Here is an 8,359-nt window from a genome sequence, read left to right on the forward strand (position 1 = left end):
ATTTCAACATAGTATCAAGTTTCCATTCCATTCAACATTTTCCTTCCTCTAATGTCTTAAATTAGAAAATGGGGTTTATTTATCAGTGTATTTTCTAGCTGGTTTTGAAACTATTTGACACTAACCATGTCAGAATTCCATTTACTTTGGAACCAGTACTAACATTAGTTCTTTGGGAAATACAGATATATTATTACAGATTTTTTTTTTTAATGTTCTTATACCCTTTGAGACATGTTGGACACGCTACTGAAACATGACATTTTTCTGCTGACTTCGTTTCTCTTGTGACTCATGATAAGAAGCATGGAAGCTCATTCTTTACATCTTATGGTTAGATTATTAAAAAGTCACTTGTTAATTCTCATGCATGAAAATTCCACTGGCTTGCTAACCAGTTTTTTTCAATTGCTCATTATTTTCTATCATTTCTCTCAAAATATGTCAGACTCAGTTCTCTGGTACATGAGTAATGATGATGAAAGAGCACATTGGCATAAAGGCTGAAAATACAATGAAATTACCTGAAGTCACAGAACAGCTAAAGTTTAAGAGATCAATTGCATACATATGGTTCTTTGGAACATTTAATTCTCAAATCATAAAGCTTTCCTCAGCTTTCTAATCAAACAATCCATTCTCCCAAATAAATAAAGCTACTAGTTTTGAGTTGCTGTGCAGAATTGAAGAGAATTCAGAGCAAACAATGCTTTCTTTCCTGAGAGTTGCTGAAGTACAGCAAAGTCAGAGCCACACCAGCTCTTTGATTAAAGACAGAGCACAGTCACAGACCACAGAGGCAGGCACATTAACCAACCCATGGGAACATAGCACAAGCTGCAGCACTCACAAAATCCATGGCACATGCTTCAGCTCTGAGTTGCTTCACCAAACCAGCATGACTGCTTTTAGCCACAAAGCCAAACATCTCCTTAGCCAGGCACAGCACGCAGCACTCCCAAGTTGCCCAGCACAAGAGACATTCTCCCAGTAGAGAGGAGTGTACATGCGGAACACAGCACTCCCACGTCTGTCTCCAGCTCCTGCTCTATGCTTCAATCTTCCCTGCTAATTTATGATTACTTGGCTGTGTTTCACAAACAGGAAGACTGCAGTGCCTGTCATCCCTTGACCTATGCTACTCCCATGCTGTACATGGCAAGACATCCCACGATCCTTAAGGTTGATGCATCCTCCAGGGTTGTTAACTGTGCCATGGGCATAGTGGCTTAACAGGTTCTGTAACAGACTAGCAGGGACATGCAAATAAAATAGGTGAAACTACTTTTTCAATTCCCTCTAAATAATTAGCATGTTAATGGGGTGAATGCTGTGCCTTGCATTTCCACTCCTACAGGTCTTTGAATATTTATAAAAAGCAATAGTTAATCTTTCAAAAAGACATGAAATAAAAATATTCTTCTCAATTCAGCATTTGTTTGGGCTATTCTCTGGAGTAAATTGAATATAACAGCAATCATAGCTTTACAAGAGATACCTGTAAGCACAACATGCAGACTTAATGTATAGTCACTCATTCAATTCTTTGAATTTCCATGGCAATTCCTTCAGTTGTCCTTCTGTAATGTTTCTGTGAGGTGTGGAGAAAAATTTTCTCATTAAGTAAAATCTGCTTATGTAATTTGGTCAGGAGTCTCACTGCCCTTTTGAACTATATGCAAATATACCAAAACACTAGGTTGTAATGTTGGTCCTAAAACCCTTCCCTTAAAATGGCTGCTCCTTCACTTCTCCCTGCTTTGAGGGCCTGGCAACACCTCCGTCACATCCCAGGCTCCTGGATGACAGTGAGTCTCAAAATGATGTGAGGAAAGGCCTATGTTACCAGGCTTGCAGCTCACCTATGTTACTACTCTTGGTGGCCAGTAGACTTGCTGGGAAGCAGAACGAGACTGGGAACATAGGAGTGAAGGATACATTACTGGAATTATAGGGGCTGAGGCTTCAGTTGTCTAGGAATATGCCACAGGGAGTGGGGCGACACGTGACAGTGACACAACACAAAAAGCAGGCAGGAAATAAAAGAGATTAACAAAAGCTTCCAACAATGAAGACTGTGGTCTATTTAGAGGACCACATTCAAGGAATTCCCTCAGTACACCACACTGCTGTCATCTTCATGGCTTCTTCCACTGCCCACCAGAAAGGGAACAGCAGCTGTCAGCACTAGGGAATATATAGAGGCTGTATGGGGTTGGAGTACCAACCTGTAATACACCAGGGAAGAGAGAAAAGGACAGAACCCAGGGATAGAACAGAAGCCTCCAGATCTTACCTGTAAGTCACTGGGAAGTTGCCTTGATTGCCACTGCAGACACTGCTTCAAAGGACAAAAACCACTAGTTTGGAAAAAGGGAAATTTGGAAGGACTTTTAAGGGTGAAGAAAACAGTGAGTGTTACCCCAGGAGACAGCTGATATCACATGTTAAACAAAGGAATCTTCCAAAAGATGGATTAAGCATCTGCTTATGCTTCACTGTAGAATCCCTCCATCTCACCACTAACATAGGTAATGCTAATATGTAATAATCATCCTGGTTTTCTCATTCTAATGCATGTCAAGTGCAAAACCCACTCACTGATCAGTTCTGCTTGTAGTTACTCCTGCTCCACCCACAAGTAACACTACATGACTGGAGTGTCCCTTCCATGTAGCTTTTTCAATAAAATATTCCCCAGTAATACACCTAACATTAAATCCTTTCAACAGAATAGGTCCTAGTTGATTTCCACCATGCCAGTAAATCTCATGTTCTTTAGAAATTAATTACATTATTTCATTTTTTTCCACATCCGAAATCTTTCAGCCACTCTTTCACCGGCATACATGTTGCCTCCATGCTCTATTCAGATGGACTCCGTATTTTCACTGAATACTTACTTATAAAAGGCTGAATTTCCTCACATGACTGGTGATCAGTCCTGTATGTGAAATAAGTGAAATCAAAAGTAGAAAAGGTAAATGTACTCTGGCAAGTGTTTCTTAGACTGCTTCCTATCACAGATTTTTTTTTCTGTGGGCCAGAAATGCATATAAGTCTCCGTGTCTTGAGAAAGTTATTCTTATGTTGTGTCTGGTTGAAAGCCCATTTCTTCATAACTTTCTGCCACTCAATACCTTTTTTTTTCATCCATAAGCTAGTGTAATATGAATTACTAGCAAGCCTTAAAATGTGACATAAACTACAAAATGAAGTTGCAGAGTATATAGTTACAGTGCATAGTCACGAAAAATTGCAATGTCTGTTGCAGTGAATACGAACTCTGGGGCTTCACAATTACTAAAAAAAAAAAAACCAAATGGATTTATATTTTAAAAATACCATTATCAAAGACAGACTATGAAGTGTAGAGGAAGAATTGATATGAGTAATAATGTTGTCGGGGGCTGAGACAACTTATAAAGACAGATCATGCATAGTACTGACACTTGGGCAAGAACTTCCTGAGGTTCTGTTTTGAAAGGCTCCATGATGATAAAAATTGCTTTTAAAAAGTATTTGGTTTATTCAAGAAAAGGAAACAATTAGCTTTTCTAAGCAACCCCCAAATGATGCAAATTTGACATTAATAAATCAGTGTTGATCTTAACTTTTTTCCATCCTCTAGTGTTAAACTGCAGCCTCTAACAGTTCCTGCTTGTGTCCTGCATCCTTAGTGAGGGTGTTTTTAATTTTACTTTGAATGTTTTTACTTTGATTTTTTTTTTTTTTTGGGGGGGGGGGCGGGGGGGGAATGGGACTATTTTCTTCTAAACTCTTCTTGCTGACAACATGGAAAACAGTTAGCATACTCAGGCAGAAACTCCAACCTACACAACCTGACAAAAGAAAACACAAATCAAAACCAGTTTTGCACATGCTTCATACTAAACCAAACCAGAACAGCTCCACAATTCTTAATGCAGTCCAAAACCAGGCTCTTCCTTTTTAGCCAATAAAGTTTTACATCCTTTCTGCCAGTAGTGAACTTTGCTTTTTAATATACCATACATTTTCCTGGCCCTTTGGCTAAAAGTGAAAGCTGCTGCAGCCTGTATTATTTTGATTACTGATATAATGCAAGCATGGACACATACATTCCATCCTTCTCTTCAACGGGGTAATAATGCAGAGGGTGAGAAGCAAGGCTCTCTCCTTCCATTCTGTACTTTGTTGCTGTTTCCATTTCCTCTAAGAGACTGTGACCAACGGTTCCACCTACTTTAATTCGAGTTTGCTTAAACAGTGCTCTTGGACGTCTTCATTCTCTTACATCAGCCAGTTTCCTTATGACTGTTTCACAGGGGAGTCTGTATATTGTTAACCAAACTACTTATCTAAAAGTCCAGCATTTCCTCTTGACTGCAGCAGAGGCACGCTGTTAGCTGATGATTTTCAGGGGGAAAATATGTTCCCCTGGGACTTCAAGGATAATACACCATATTACTGAAGTTCCAAGGATATGAAATAACACCCAGCATTATGTAACAGAAGGATCAAGTTAACAGACCATACATTGAAACATCACCATCAAAATGCATAGTGAAATCATCTTTCCCCCAGTTTATAAGACCTCTAATGGGAGATTCAGTCCTTCAAGTCTAAGCAGGTGCTCAATGCCACACTGAAATCTCACATCCTTACAGCTAATGTGGACCTAAAGTTCTCAGTAACAACATGTCACTAAACACACTTTTTCAAAAATTAAAGATCCAGATTACGCACTGGAATAAATGAAGGAATTATCTATAACAAGTGGGATCCTGATCTCAATTTTAGAATTATTTCTATAACTTAAACAAGTAAAAATAAAAAATATTGAAACCCAGATATTCCTTAAATCTCAGATGGATTTTCAAAAAAAGCTGTTCACTATTCCCATCAATTTTCTTCTACTGAAACCTTTCAGGGACCTGAATATAAATAAACATACAGTAAAATATCTCAAAAACAGGGTCAGTCACTGGAAGCTACTTTTGCCAGCACCAATTTATGTAGTCCATTACATTCTCTTTCGCCATAAAATTTTATTAAGTGCTGGTAATTTTGTTGGTTTCTGGGTATCATCAATTTTAACTACTATTATTTTTTACATTAATTTTAATTACTATTAATTTTTAACATTATTTTAATTACTATTACTTATTTTCTGCTGAGTTTGAATATTTTTAATCTACCCCTTTCATCTCCTTTTACCAAATAAATAAACCAGCTGATTTTCTGAAATAGTGTATTTACCATAGAGTTGCAATTGTGTACATAAATTAAAGCAAATTAAAATGCATTTAAAGTCAGATGAGAAAAAGAAAAAGCTGCAGAAACTGAAGCAGGCTAATCATAACCAAAGCTAAAGCCTAATTACAAAGCTTACCATAAAAAAAAGCCCCCAAGCCCAAGAATAAGAACAAAAATCTTAATGGAGAAAATCATTGCCTAATTCACAGTCACATTTAAGCCTTTACAGATTTCCTAATACCTTTACACCTGAAATACATATATTTGACATTGGCTTGTTAATTGGTCATTCCTAAGTTCCATAATATAGGCTGGGAAGTCTCAAAATTCTGCTCCTGAAATTAAAGCTTTAGTAAAGAAGGAACTGTTTCAATCTACTAAAGACTTTTTTTTGTTTGGGTTGTTTTTTTTTTTTTTTGTTGGCTTTTTTTTTAAACTCTACTGTCATTCTGCTTTGATTAAATATCCAAGGTAAGCATAAAAAACCCAAAATTGCCCCAGGTATTATTGCTATTACTCTTCCCTTCTGCTCACGTTGACAACTATATGACCATGTCATCATTATAGGTACACATAATATACATTACAACACTGATTACTGTTTAGAGAGGCCATAAGGTACAAGGCATAAAGCATTGTTTGTAACAGTAGTACCCCGTAAAGAACCTTCAGAACCAGCACCAGGGAAGCTGAACTAATGCAAATAATGTTGAATTTTTTCAAATTCTCCCAAAAGATTCAAAGCATAGAAAGGACCTATGTCTCTTCCAGCAACTGTGTTCAAGGAAGGCACCTGCCTGCAATTTTCTTCTCAACCATCCATATGATATAAAGCTGAGATACAGAAGCCCCTTCAATACTGACACATTTTTTATGCTGTTGAATTGCTTGGACAACCCTCCTAAAACTTTAAATTCTGTCCAAACCCAGCAATTTGAACCTACAATGGAAATTAAGAGATTTATTTTAAATAATGCCTATACTTAAGAAATGCTAAGTTCTGACAAATACTAAGCAAGTCCGTTCAATTCTTAACTAGTAGTATACTTCCATTTCTAACTTGAGCAACCAAAGGTAAAGAAATGAGGAGAGTGGGTGTGGAGAAGAGGACGGATATCCGGATATCTGCCTGGAACAAATTCTGCCCCTCTTGGAGTCTTTTGTTTTGGCTTGTTTTGTTTAGAGCTGCAAGAACTCTGCAAATGGGTGTTCCCAGCTTCTGGCGGCCATATGTGCTGCCTGCCATCTGTTTTCATTCCACCGTGCTATGGAGACAAACACACTTTATTTTTAGTGTTCTGCATCTCCTGATGTTGCACATAATAAGGATTATATCTTAAATCCAACCCACTACATGTGAAAAATCTTCCAAGGATAACAGATGAGTTAAGGAGACAGATTTTCAGATAGGATCAGACAAGATAAAATGAAAAGTAAGTAGTAAAAATTAAAGTTATATAATTTACATCAAAGTTTGCTTGGTTCCTGCATACCTGTGGCTTTGTACCTTTTCTTTCTTTCTACACTGCCTAGAAGGGGCTTCCTTAATATAGTTAAAGGATACATCTTCCCAGCAACCTCCTGGGCTGTAGGAAATTACTAAGCATTAAGTGTCAAAACAGGATATGAAGAAATCAACAGCTGGATGATCAACTCTAGACAGACAACCGTATAACAAACATTTGTTTGAAAGAAGGAATTTTGTGCACAGGCTCCCACATAGCTCTGCTGGAAACCAGGCACCCCAAAATTAGTTTGCAACTATTAACTGGGTAGTATAGTATTTATGTAAACTGTAATGGAAAATATTTCACTGTTACATCTCAGTGCAACCTTGTAAGGCACTCAAGGATGGCACAGTGGACAGCAAGTCACTGTTTAAAATGTACCTAAGATGGATTCTAGAAAACAACGCTGATTTTACCTGTATTAAGGCATACATTTCTAGGTAATGATATTTTTAATTTGCCCATTTAATTTCCACCTCCTCAAACTTCCAAAATGTTGAATAAGCACTGACTTATATCTACGCATGCTCTGATCAACATCTCACCCAGTATTGTACTATGGTCAGCATAACTCAATAACCTTAATTTTAGAGCAGACTGCAGCACAGATCTTTCCACCACGTAATACTGAGAATTCAGGATACTGTAAGTTAACATTAAACAACTGTGGGTGAAGAATTACCTCAGGTTTAAAAAAAAAATTAAAATGTTTTAAGAGTTGGGCTGAAATGGAGATCGACAGAGGAAATTAGTGTCTTTGAAACAGCTTATGTATGAAGAGATTCAATGTTCACTGTTCATAGGGTACTCCAAAAGACAACTGAAGGAGTTCCATTTAAATTTTTCATATTAGCTCTATTCAGCTTGAGTGTTTTAGTTATTAATTCTTTCCTAAAATAAGCACTTCTATTCATTGCATGTGATCTTACAATTACAGAAGTACTTCTTGATTAATTAGACTGGCAAGGCATTTTTCCATCTTTTTAATTCATTCAAACTTTTTACAAATGGACTTCAGTTACTTTACTGTTTTAATTTATCTCCAGCTATTAATCTTCCCCCAGAGATTCTGACCAAAATTATTAGAAAATTACTTAATCTTACTACTTCTAAATTTATTTTGCCTGATTTCAGATTATCAGATGTGGTTAAGGAATCCTGCAATTCCCTCAAGGTCCTCTAAGTAATACACTGCAAAAACACTTTCTGCCTTAAAGCAGTAACCTTTTCAGCTATCAAAATATTAAGTTGGAAAACATTTTTGTTGATAGGTGGCACCTGAGTTGTCTCCCTTTTCCTTTTTTCTTCCAATCTAGTATCCATATTAGCCTAATACTTTTCTGTTGGGTTCCCACTCAAAATCTCAGATAAAGCGTTTAACTGAAACAAAATACAGAAGTACTTTTAAATGGAGACTGGCAAATTCACTTTGCATTAGTCAAGCACTGATAAACACCCTTCCAGTGTGTACAAAACACTACCCCATCACTGTGTTATTCTGTATTACAGTGGGGAGATTCTTTTATTCCCCTCATAAACTGTCCATTTACATTCTGAAGTAAAGTATATAATCCATCACATATTATTCTGTCACTTTTGAGCTGCCATAAGCT

The 8,359-nt window shown here is 37.1% G+C and overlaps 1 protein-coding gene across 1 annotated transcript in view; it reads right to left on the reverse strand.

Moving 5' to 3' along the window:
• Positions 1-2,923, reverse strand: part of TOP2B (DNA topoisomerase II beta) — a 71,723-nt gene extending 68,800 nt beyond the window's left edge. Inside the window, exons 1-2 of the mRNA XM_062508804.1 lie at positions 2,904-2,923; positions 2,297-2,360 (exon numbers count right to left, since the gene is read on the reverse strand). The gene's annotated coding sequence lies outside the window, so the exon portion shown is untranslated. The remainder of the gene's footprint in view (positions 1-2,296; positions 2,361-2,903) is intronic.
• Between the last annotated feature and the right edge of the window lie 5,436 nt (positions 2,924-8,359).

This window comes from Cinclus cinclus, chromosome 1 (genome assembly GCF_963662255.1).
Source record: "Cinclus cinclus chromosome 1, bCinCin1.1, whole genome shotgun sequence".
Classification (NCBI taxonomy): Eukaryota; Metazoa; Chordata; class Aves; order Passeriformes; family Cinclidae; genus Cinclus; species Cinclus cinclus.